We start from the raw sequence: 13366 nt of genomic DNA on the forward strand, positions 1-13366 counted from the left end.
AAAACAGGAAATGCCCTTTTTACTTTTCCATAAATTCTGTCTGTATGTATATATGTACACACATCACGAGAAAACGGCTGAAGATAACTTAATAAAATCGGTATGTAAAGTCGGGGAATGAGCCACCAGCACCAGCATCTAGGCTGTAAAGCATTTTATTTACACTGTGCGAAATAGCAGTTTAGGGGAAGGCCTAAAAAATAATTCTCAAATATTTATCTTATTATTGGTCCTATCGATAAATACTGCATAACTAAAGTTATATAGAATTAAATTTCCAATCATTTATGTCTTACACATTTTTGCTGTATCGGCTATAACAGAGATATTCATGGCTATGATAACAGAGATATTCATGAATTTGTATTTTTGTTGCTAAGCCCATATTAACGCCGAGCCACAAGAAAATGGGAAAACAGAATTTAATGAAAATCGGTATATAGAGTTGGAGAATAAGAAACTACAGTTTCAGCTATAAACAATTTCATTCACCCTGGATGAAATGGTAGTTTAGGGGGAGGAACCTAAATTTACTTCTTAAATACCTATGTTATTGGTTCTATCGAAAAGTGTCCACTACATAACAGAAATTATAGAGAATACAATTTCCGATCATATTTTAATACAGTTTTACCGTAGCCTCCATGGCACTGGCGGCAGTGCGCCGGCCTCTCACCGCTGGGTTCCATAGTTCAAATCGCGGTCATTCCATGTGAAATTTGTGCTAGACAAAGGGGAGGCGGGACAGGTTTCTCTCCGGGTACTCCGGTTTTGCCCATCATATTTAATTCCAGCAACACTCTCCAATATCATTCCATATTTCATTCAATAATCATTGCCCCAGAGGAGTACGACAGGCTTCAGCAGCCGGCACAATTCCTATCCTCGCCGCTAGATGGTGGCTTCACTAATTCCATTCCTGACCCGGTCGAATGACTGGAAACAGGCTGTGGATTTTCACAGTTTTACGTACAGACTATGGTAAGAGTGGCATTTGGGAGTCACAAGAAAAGTAAATATGAAGGCTTACAATATCGAAAGCTCATAAAATTAATCAACAATACATTACGTTGACCATTGTTTTTTGTGATGTTCTTTGTTACTTATGTTACTTATCTCCAATAGATGGGAATACTGCTGCGTACCAAGTAAAACAGCCACCCTGAATATTGGCAAGAAATATCACATTCAAAAATCAAAATCTCTTTATTTGCAAATGAGGTGTCTACCTCGGTGGCAAATGGTACACTAAAATACATTATTGTCAAGCACTAAATATTAAATTAACAAGAGAAGGAAATTTTCCTATAATACAATATTATACAATTTACGCTAACAATTTTTTCTATTAAACACACAGCTCATCATTAATAAATTTATATTGTTTACAAAATTCTACTAATATCTCCTGTACTACTTACAAATATAGTCAACTGATATACGGTATTTGGAATTACTTCAAATGATACTATACAACTGGTATAAGATTAAACTTTACATTGCATTTATTTACTTATTTATTTATTTATTTAATTTTTTTTTTTTACCCATTCTGGAATCTAAGTAGCATAACGACCTGCTGCATCTTAACCAGAGCCCCTTTTGTCGCCACTTTTCAGAGTTCCTGAAGGGCCTTCACAGCTACTGTAGCGGTCCCAGGGCCCTCGAAGACCGCACTGTACTTCACCCCTACAGGCAGTCCTCTACATTGGCTGTCTAAACTCCTTAGACTAGGGGATGGAATTAATTTATTCATGCACATTTCTTTTATTTACAATAACCTGCACAGGTCGAATGCCCTCTAACACTTCCATTTATTTTCTCTGTTGCTGTTTATTCTCTTCTTGAATATCTGTACAGATTTTGGAAAAGGATCAAACACTACCCCTGGCAAACTGTTCCAGTCCCTCACACCCTTCCCAATGAATGAAAATTTACCCCAATCGCTTCTGCTAAAATTCCTTCCTTCTAATTTTATATTTGTGGTCTGGTCTGTCCTGCCGATATAATTATTTTCCAACTGAAGCCTCTCACGGATATCTCTCCATGCTTCTTCTCCTGTATAGGCTCTATATAATCCTATAAGTCTAGTTTTCTCCCTTCTCTTACTTAAAGTTTCCCACCCAAGTTCCTTTAACATTTCTGATACACTACTCTTTCTCCTGAAATCCCCTGTTACAAATCTTGCTGCTTTCCTCTGCACACTATTTCTTTTATTAGGTATTCTTGGTGAGGATCCCAAACACTGTTTGCATATTCCAATAATGGACGAACCATACTTAAGTAACTTTATTCTTTTGATTCTTTTGGCATCCTTTAAGTAGCCTCATTATGACATGTAACGATCTGTATGCTTTCCCAAAAATGTCATCAACATGACCCTTCCACTGCAAATTACTTTCAAATCTCACACCTAAGTATTTGCACTTGCCATCTTTTGGGATAACTACCTCATCCAAAGTATATTCAAATTCAGTTTTAAAACTCCTGTTAGTAAAAGTTGTAACAGTTGATTTGCCTCCATTAACCTTCATATTATTTTCTTCAACCCATTGTTGGATACTTTCAAGGTCCCTTGTAATTCTGAACAATCCTCAATGTTATTTATTTTGATATAAACAATTATGTCATCTGCATACAATCTATCTTTGATTGATATTGTTCCCTAAATCATTTGCGTATATTAAGAAAAGTAATGGACCGATTATACTACCCTGTGCAATTCCCTTCCAAACTTTCTCTTCCCGCGATACATTATTTCCTACTTTGACTTTCTGAAACCTTGAATTTAGAAATGTTTTTATCCAACGTGTAACCCTTACGTCCAATCCTATTCCCTCCAATTTCTTTAATAATATTCCATGTTCCACTCTATCAAAGGCTCTGGAAAGGTCTATGGCTATGCAATCTAACTGACCTCCTGAATCCAATTGATCTGATATGTCCTGCTGAAATCCCACCAGTTGTGCCTCACAAGAAAATTTCTTTCTAAATCCATACTGGCTCCTCATGAACCAATTTTTATCATCACATATCCCTCTGATGTACTTTGATATTAAACTCTCCAGTATTTTACAAACTATACTGGTCAGGCTGATTGGTCTGTAGTTCTCTGGTTTCTGTTTATCACCCTTTCCTTTATAAATTGGTATTATTATAGATTCCTTCCATTCCTTTGGTATTACACTATTATTTATGACATAGTCAAAGAGAAATTTTAAATAAGGCACTATGTACCACCCCATTGTCTTTAATACCTCCCCAGTAATTTGATCACTTCCTGCTGCTTTTCCTTACGGAAGCAGTTGGATCTCTCTGAAAATATCTTCATTTGTGAATGAGAAGCTTCTTGTTTCCCTCTGTGTCTCTCCCTCTCTATCTTCTGTTTCGGTTTCCAACTCCTGACAATCACCTCCTGAATCTCTGAATTCCCTACTAAATAGGTTTGCTTTCTCAGTATCTGTTAAATAGTGTTCATCCCCTTCTCCCACCATTGTAGGAATTTGCATTCCTTTTCCTTTCTGATTCCTGATACTGTATATGAATACAGCTTTTTCCATTTCCCTTTGTGGTCATTACCCTCTTGAAGTATGCCATTCATATAATTCCCTTTTGCTTCCTTTTTCACTCTATTCAGTTTCCTCGTTAGCTGTTTTCTAGTTTCTCTACTCTCCCTACCCTCTTTGATTTTCCTGTTTACTATTCTACATTTTCTTTTTAATTTTCTTATTTCCCTTGTATAATAAACAGGGTCTGAGGTCATTTTACCCTTCTTAACAGGTACAAATCTCTTCTCTCCTTCCCAAATGATTCCTTTAAATTTAGCCCCAAGTGTATCCACATTACTCCCTTCACTTATCCAACAACTGAATTGTGATTTAAGGTAAGTCCCAAATTCATCAACTTTAGTTTTTCTGTACAATTTCTTGTCTTGTGTAACCCTCTTATTAAGCCTTTTTGGTACAAGTCCTACATCCATTATTACAGCCTTATGGTCTCCTATTCCTTCAATTACCTCAGTTTTATCAACAATTTCCCATGGTTTAACCAAGAATAGATCTAGTAAATTATTGAGACGAGTCGGTTCTTGTACTACTTGTGTAAATCCTCCCTCCCAAATTAACTTATTTGCCAGTTTCTGTTCATGGGCTTCACTTGCAGCTCCATTCCATTCAACTTCAAGCAAATTTAGATCTCCGCCAATTATTACCATATCATTATTATTGTTTTTATGAGTATAATCTATTATTTTCTGAAATATTTCCATGTCTCTTTCCTCTCTTCCAGGCCTGTATGTTCCTATAATTCCCACCTCCTTCATATTATCACAAACTAATTTTATCCCTAATATTTCATCCCTTTCATCAGTAAACCATTCATGTGAACAATAAGTTTCCTTCACCGGAATAAACACCCCCCCTCCCTTTTTATCTCCTCGGTCTCTACGGTAGACTGTGTACCCTTCTGGAAATACTTCTCTAATACCCACCCCATCTCTCAACCACGATTCCACTCCTATCACCACATAAGTCTCATAAGATTCCATCAATGTACTGAATTTTAATTGTTTATTTACTACACTTCGACAGTTTATCAAGAGCAATCTCAGACCCCCTTTCTCCCTAAAACTTGACTGTTGCAATTATGTAACTTGAAATTCCTTACTTCCCTGAGTTCCATTTTCTAGTTGACTGAGCCAGCTTCAAGTACAGCTGGCTCTTTCTACTAGTTTTCCTGGTCATTATTATAACTCAAGAGAGTTGCCTGTTTTACAGTACATATCTTAAGATTAATAAAATCTAGAACAATATTTGCTATCTTTCGTTTACCTGAATTGTTTAGATGGAGGCCATGTTTTGTATAACAGTATCTCTCAAAACTGCTGCATTCAATAACCTGAGTATTCTGAAAATGTTTACAAATTTTAACAATATCTGTATTGACCTTGTCCACTTCAATGTTCACACACGAGTCTCTACTCAAATCAAGCCTGTGGGGCACGTTCACTACAAAGACGTTAGTGTGGGTCAAGCTTCCCTAGTGTGTGTTTAAATTGTGATCTTACATTCTTGGTGTCGTGGTGAGCTACGTCGTTCGTCCCACCGATGATAAGCAGTGCATCGCCGCTCCCGAAGTTCCTAGTTGCTTCTACGTTTTCCTGGACACTGCTGATAGAAGCTCCTGGATATATTTCTCCGGTTGCTGCTATATTCTCGTCGTTTATCACTCCCGCAATTCCCCTTCCTTGGCTATCACCAAACACAGCTACGTTTGCTGATTTAGGCCTAACTGGATCTTGAATCTGAAATGTAGGCCTAAATTTTAACCTCAGCACGGCAACGGCAGCGGATCGCGATGATTTGGTTTCACGTGCACGATCACTTTCTTCCAGAATTAAATTACTTAGGGCAGAAAACCTATTTCTGATGTTTATATCCGGAAATTCAGTTGTAGATTTCTTCTTAGCCGGCCATCCATGAACTACTTGAAACCACGTGCTCGAGTTTGTTATTGGTACCGGTATATCACTCGAAGCAGGGGATTTAGATAACTTTCTTCTCTAGCATACCATTCCTCTGGTTTATACATTTTCTAATACTGCTGGTACGTTACACGCTGGTTCATCATAGTATTCCACCTATTCAATTCCTACCCTGACGCTATGATTGGATTGATCAGTGTGCACAATGGCAGTGGCTCACTTATGACCTGGTCTAGAATTATAATTTTGGCCTATTCCAAACTACAACACTACACTTCACTAAATAACTCAAAATTCAACCCTGAAATGAGCCGTTTCTTAAGAAAAGCTTTTCTCTCTTCACTCTTATTAAATTTTTATTCACTTTATTCCAAACTAGCTGTTACCCATGGCTTTGCTCGTGAGGATTTCGTATTTTGATAAAAATTACTTGTTCCTCGGTACTGCACTAAACCATTATCTCTAAATCCCTCAAGTATAAATACTCACCGAAAAATGCATTTAATTTACTCCAGAACCTCTTTGTAAACCACGTTTGTGGCATTTCCTTCTGGGGCTAAGATGACCAGGCTACTGGCACACCTAAATTTGGAACACGGGACATGGAACTCTATGTGTGAGAAACAGTCCTCTTTTATCTCTAAAAAGGGAAAGTTTTCTTTATTTCTAAAGGAGATTCCAAATACCAAATTCTATCGGCAGCCCTGAAAATGGTTTTCCGTGGTTTCCCATTTTCACACCAGGCAAATGCTGGGGCTGTACCTTAATTAAGGCCACGGCCGCTTCCTTCCAACTCCTAGGCCTTTCCTATCCCATCGTCGCCATAAGACCTATCTGTGTCGGTGCGACGTAAAGCCCTTAGCAAAAAAAAAAAAAAAAAAAAAAAAAAAAAAAATACCAAATTCCACGTCTGTAATATCTTAGTTTTTGAGATATAAGTATCCTCATACAGAGAATTCAACTCCATTTTTTTCGATCTCCAGCTTAAGCTGATTTTCCGAAAACAAAAAGTACGTATTTCTTTATTTTTAAAGGAGACTACAAATACTAATGTTCATGTCTGTAACATGTTACATTTATGAGATATAATATAGATATACAGTAGAAGTCCGATATAGCGAGTACGGCATATAACGAGAACTCCTTTATAGCGACGACTTTTTCCTGTCCCTTCAAAATTCCTATATTAAACTGTGTATCGTCCTTCGGTTACAGCGAGCACCCTGTCACTGGCGTATCCGTTATCACGAGCAATCAAGCGTGCGCGATTTTTTCCGTTACCGACATTTATGCACCCCAGCGATGATACTACATGCGATCGATTACCTTTGGCATCGTTTCCTCGCTATGTGCACTAGCTATTTCTCTCGTCGACATTCAAAGGCGATTCACAATTAAGTATTTATTTTCCACCTAGTCGATACAATGATTGCTTAAGGCAATTTTTAATGGTCAAAAGTGGTACATGTTTCGTATATTATCAACATCTTCAGCCACATAACACATAACACAAATGTCAATCTTATGTTAATTTTAAGGACACTTCCTCTAAAGCATTACTTTGTCAATTTTATACATTTTTCATCTAAACAGTGTTATGTGGCTGAAGATGTTGATAATATACGAAACATGTACCACTTTTGACCATTAAAAATTGCCTTAAGCAATCACTGTATCGACTAGGTGGAAAATAAATACTTAATTGTGAATCTATTGAAGTGCGATACGGACCATGAAGCTGATTTTATGTAATTCAAAGGCGATGTCGGAGTCGATTAGTAATATCCGTAGACAGCTGTTCGGTAAAGAAAATTCGAAATGAAAGAGAACATATTTTCGTAATAAACGCGTAAATAAAGTGTCCGATAACGGTTGTTAACTCGTTAATAAGTAAGGCTGACTAAATGACCGCTTAAGCTAGCCGCGACAACCGTTGTATAGTGCCTGTGTGTTTCTCAAAACTGCAGAATGGTATCAAGACATGAGAGCCTTCAAATTCTTAGAAAAGCCACGGCTACTCAGTGGCAGAGTCATAATGCGTCTATTGTACTTTACGCTTAGTAAAATTAAGGTTTATAGACAGCAGGAATATTTTCGTGATGGATAGTCGTATTGTAAAGATACGTGGAAAAGGTATTGCCGGCAAATTTTCAACGGGTTCTAGTCGATATTATGATGCTAATTTTAACTTAATGTTTATTAAACACTCAGAAATGTAGAATAATTGTGCAGCCGCAAGAAAATACGGCATAGGCCTAACTAAAGCCAATATTTGGCGTTAGCGTGAAGACAAAGAGCTAAAACAATGCGTACTATACAAAAAAAATCCATTCAGTGGTCCACAACAAGGACGCTTTAAAGAAGTAGAAGATGAAATTGTGAGGTATGTGCACGAAAAACGCAAGGGCGGAATGCCCATAACGTGGCGCAATAAACTTGTTCGTTGACTTTCAACGTTCGCGATTAGGCCTATACATTGCTAGCCGCTGAATTTGGCCGAACCCGACAAGCGAAACGTGCATGTAGCGGTAGCCGGTTATATCTGATGCTGCGTAAAAGTAACAGTTTTATAGACAGCACAAATAATTTCCTGATGGATCGTTGTATTATAGAGGCGCATGGAATAGATATTGCCGGAAAATTTTCAACGAGTTCTCTTCGGTATTAAGATGCCAATGTTAAGTTAATGGTCCTTAAACCCGCGGAAATAAAGAACAATTGTGCAGCCGCAAAAAAGAAATACGGCATGACGAAAGTCAATGTTCGGCGTCTAAAAATAGTCGAAAATGCGTTAGGCCTATTGTACAACAAGGCATTCATATGATTTTACAAACTTCTTTTTGAGGCTGATTTAAATTTTTTGAAGGAAAAAGTGGGGTTCATCTTCGATTCGGAGAAATACGGTATTATATTTTTTTCAGATGAAATTAAACATAGACTTTCACGTAGTATCGGATTACGAAAAATAACAAACAAGTAAGCCGTAGTGTGGATATCATCAGCGGAAACACAAGTTTTGAACAAACTGATTGCCGTTTCATACCGATTTCAAAGTGCATGAAGGGATTTCCAACTTTTATTAAAAAATGGGATATAACGACAATCCGCTATAGCGAGTAAATTTTTCGCTGATATGAATTCTCGCTATAACGGACTACTACTGTACTCATTATCAGGGACGAATGCTGGTCATGAAAGTCAGGCTTGCTCTTCCATTCATGAAAGTTGGTGGGGTGGGACATGCATAGTTCTGTATGAATAAAATTTATAAACCCAATAATCGCTAAATCACATGAACATTTTAATCATTGGGTACATGAACATTCTTTCAAACTGGTTACGTCACACTTTCAAGAATGGCCAAAAGAATAACAGACACATTTTATAATTATTAACAAATCATGACAAGCCAGTGATTATATAATTTAAAGAAGTAAACGTCAAACCATGTACACAGAAAAATTGCAACTATTTATTAGATCTTCCCACTTGAAAACAAACTCTACTCTGCGGCTTCTCTTTACAAAACCGTCAATAACTGTATCATAGAAAGAGGACTGTAATCTTATTTTTGCAAGCAATCCTTTTTCAATCGACAACATAGCTAATGATGATAGCCTCTCCTGACCTGAAGTTGATCTGCAATATGTATTAATGCATCTCAGTGTTGAAAAAGAACGTTTTGCAGAGGATGTAGTAGCAGGTATTGTTGCTACAGGTTTGATGAGCTTGAAAACTTCTGGCATACCCATGTACAATCTATTAGTATGCATAAACTGCATTAAGTCTGAAACACTTTTCTCTTTAAAATCAGAAGATGAATACATCACACTTATTCGGTTTTTAGGCGAACAATGTCGAAAAATGACCCAGAGCATCTTTTCTAGGGAAGTAACATCACTGTCTGGAAACCTACTTTTGTGCTTCTCAAACAAATCACAATCCAACAGCGAGAAGAACACGAATTTCTTTATGCATTTCAAACGCTCTCCTATTTGGACAAGTACATTGTCAATAATTTCATTGAATAGACGTTTGTATTTTGATTTTTCTGGTTCATCACTAATTCTTCGATTTTTAGAGCACGGCTGTCCTCCATAAACATCAATTTCAGTATCAACATGTCCATACAAACTATCAAAATCTTCATCTCTCATAGACTTGATGTTTAAAAAGAGCTCCTCAACCTTCTTGCCACAGTACTGAATATCCAGACCTATTTGTTTGTAAAATATTGAAACACAGTATCGGAGAATGAAAAAAATCTTGGAGAACACTACCAGCAGAAATCTAGTGTTGAACTTAAGTAAGAAGAACAAAAATCCTTGTGCTTTCAATGTAGTGTCTTCATCCCAGTCGTCTGAAGCATCCTGTACATGTTGAAAGAATTTCACCAGCATATCATAATATTCCTTCACAGTATTAATAAGACGTGAAGCAAAATTCCATCTCGTTGGTGCTACTGTTGGCAACTTCTCCTGAACAAAATCTCGAAGAGCAGCTGTTCTCTTTGTAGACTTTGAAAATAAAAGCAGCAGGTCCTGACATTGTTTGGAAGAAAATTGTACATTCTTTGATTTTTGAAGCAGACTGCTGTAGTGTTAAATTCAATAGGTGGCTATAACAATGCACTAATGTCGCATATGGATACTGGTCTTGAAGTAGCCCATTTACATGATCGGCTAAGATAGTAGCACCGTCATATGTTGGAGCCACAACTTTTTCCTCACAAATGAACTCTGTTAAAATAGCACGAACATGATTTAAGAGGACTCCAGCAGTGCGATCCTTATTAACGTCAGCAAAACCAAGAAACTCTCTTGAATTTCACCACTTTCATCTACAAAATGGAGTAAAGTAGACAGTTGTGACTTAATAATATCGGACGTTTCGTCTAACATTATTGCCACAAAAGTTGCTCGTTTAAGCTCCTCCTTTATTCTTTTCACAATTACTGAACCTATTTCTGCTATTAAATCATTTTGGATTGCAGATGACGTCCCTCTAAAAATGGTGGAGTCTTTCAGATGAGCTGCCAGAAGAGGATCATATTCACTTGTAATTTGTAGAAGTTTGATGTAATTCCCTCTGTTTACGGAAGCTGCAGACTCGTCATGTCCGCAAAATGGTAGTTCCTGTTTTGTTAAAAGAACACACTGCATCTATCAGTCGTTTAAGTATGTCACGATTTTTCTTTACCTTTTCATTATGGTCACTGATGCGTTTCTGTTCATCCAGCTGGTGATCGATCCTTATACGCCCAGAGCTATTTAACTGCAAGAAACACTTCATATGGTTTGCAGATTTCTCATGTCTTGTAATAGACAGTGTCAGGGTGTTCAAATTGTCAAAGCCACTTTTACACCATACACCGTTATCAGCAGAAAATAGTTAACACGGCCAGCAAAACAGTCTATTCAGTTTCTTGGACCCTGTCAACCAGTGTGTATTATTATATTGAGATACAGAGAACGAATGTGCATATTCTCTATTTTTCTCCCAGTGCTGTGTCTTTAAATCTGGCAGCACCGGACAGGGCCTGCCATTCTTAATAATGTCTGTTTTCTCTTGGATAGTCCTCCGAGAAAATGGATTTGATAACAAGCTGTCAATAATTCATGGTTTGGAACCCACTGCAGCACATCAAATCATTCAGAATAGATGATCAGGAACTTACAGTACACTACTCACTGACACAACACACTAGATCTGTAGCTCTCAGACCAGAGCTTCCAATTACAAATTACAAGCGAGACAGCTTGCAACCAGCCTTGGAGAGAAGAAACCTGCACGCGCATACATTTCTCGCTGTGTTGACAGCTCCGCTGAAGCTCCTAAGACACGAGCAGGCCTTGCTGGACTCGCCAAGATATATGCAACGTGTGATTTGTATAATGCAAATCTATTACAGATATGGTACATATTGTAATTTTTTTAATTCGCCTGCTTTAGAAAAATATTGCGCTTGCTCAGCAAGCGTAGCATGCTCGGAGAAATTGCCCGTGCTCATTATAAAAACTGCCCCACTCCTTGGCTAAGTGGTCAACATTGAGGTCTTCGGTTCACAGGGTTCTGGCTTCGATTCCGGGCTAAGTCGGGATTTTTAATCGCATGCGATTAATTCCTCTGGCTCGGGGGCAGGTTGTTTGTGTTTGTCCCAACATTCTCCTCTTCATATTCACTCAACACACCACATTACCAACCACAACAAGAAAAAGCAATAGTAGTTACATCCCTACACATACGGTTGCCGTCACAAACGGCATCCTGCTGTAAAACAGGGACAAATCCACATATCCGACACAATTCGCACCCGCAACCCCACAGGTGTGGGTAAAGCAGTAGAAGAAGAAGATGCTCTTTAAAAATTCACTCGCTTTTTTGATTCTTTTCTCCCCCTTTAGTGGATTTTCAAAAAAAAAGTGTGTTCATTTTTAAAGGAGATTCCAAGTACCAATTTTAACGTCAGTAACATCTTCATTTTCTGAGATATATGTATCCTCATATAAATGATTCAACTCCTTTGTCACTAATTTTCATCTTCCCCCCTCCCCCTTAAGTGTATTTTCAGAAAACGAACATTTGTGTTCTTTTATTTTTGAAGGGGATTCCAAATACCAATTTTCATGTCTGTAACATGTTAGGTTTTTGTGATACATCGTCGACAATTTCCCTGCTGTAGAATCCTGACGTTGCCATGGTTATGGCAGTTCCTTACTTTATCAGATTCCTAAAGCAGGGGTTGTGTGGTGCCAATATCTCTGTAACGGTTGGTTTTAGGGCCATAAAACATGGGGTTTTCAGAAAAACCCTACATCTAATTTTTGATCTGATCTTTTTTATGCTCTATTGGTGGAAATATATCTAGTTCCCTCTATGGGAACTTAGAATTTCCATTTGGAATTGCTAGGCGGGCATTAATTCCATTGTGGAGTTTTATCTCCTGTATGCAGTTATCAGACTGTGCCTCTTAAATAGGCTTTTGATAAGTTCACCTGCATGCACCTCAGCGTCAGTGTCTAGTGTCAGACCTGAGACGAAGCGCTGGTTAATAGAGCAAATGCTGTAAAAACCCTACATCTAATTTATGATCTGATTTTTTATATGCTCTATTGGTGGAAATATATCTAGTTCCCTATATGGGAACTTAGAATTTTCATTTCCCGTAGGACTTATCGAGTTTTGTTCTTTGCATCAAGGGGATTAAATTGAGCTTTGCTTCATCCCTGTATGACAAATTCGTTTTGCCTATATTAGCATATTATTTTTATACACACACACACACCCCCCCTCGGTGCCACCCACCTCGAATTGTTTTGAAAATAAAATACAGCCTATGTTACTCACTGATAATGTAGCTTCCTATAGGTGAAGTCATTTTTAAAATCGGTTCAGTAGTTTTTCAGTTTATCTGTTATCAACAAATACAAATTTTTCCTCTTTATAATATTAGTATATATTAGCAGCCAAGAGGGGTTTTCTCCTCTCACTTGGAGGAAAAATTTACCTCCAAGTCAGATAGATTTCCCCCCGTCAGTGTAGTGAATTGAGATTTTTCCAACTCATCGGGTACTCCTAGGAAACAGATCAGTACACGGGCATAGTTTTTGCCCTCGGACTCTCCACTATTCGATCCCCCGGCCGAAGAAAGACTAAGAGTGTTCACGGATCACAGCTGTCTGTGGCCTGGTCATTCCAGCTCTGGAACTTTGGACTGTTAGATCGGCAGCATATTACTGTTCGTTAAAAGCGAGAAAATGTGTGGTTTTTCATTTGATTGAGTATTTCATATGATAGCATTGTTTTTAATCACAACATTCCTTCTGGCATTATTGTAATGCCCTATGTTGATTTCAGTTTGGAAAACCATCATATCATATCGTC

At 37.8% G+C, this 13366-nt stretch overlaps 1 protein-coding gene across 3 annotated transcripts in view; it reads right to left on the reverse strand.

Annotated features, from left to right (window-relative positions):
* LOC136858445 (titin homolog) overlaps positions 1-13366 on the reverse strand; it is a 415865-nt gene that overhangs the window by 315942 nt on the left and 86557 nt on the right. The window lies entirely within an intron of this gene.

Source organism: Anabrus simplex, chromosome 1, assembly GCF_040414725.1.
Source record: "Anabrus simplex isolate iqAnaSimp1 chromosome 1, ASM4041472v1, whole genome shotgun sequence".
Lineage (NCBI taxonomy): Eukaryota > Metazoa > Arthropoda > Insecta > Orthoptera > Tettigoniidae > Anabrus > Anabrus simplex.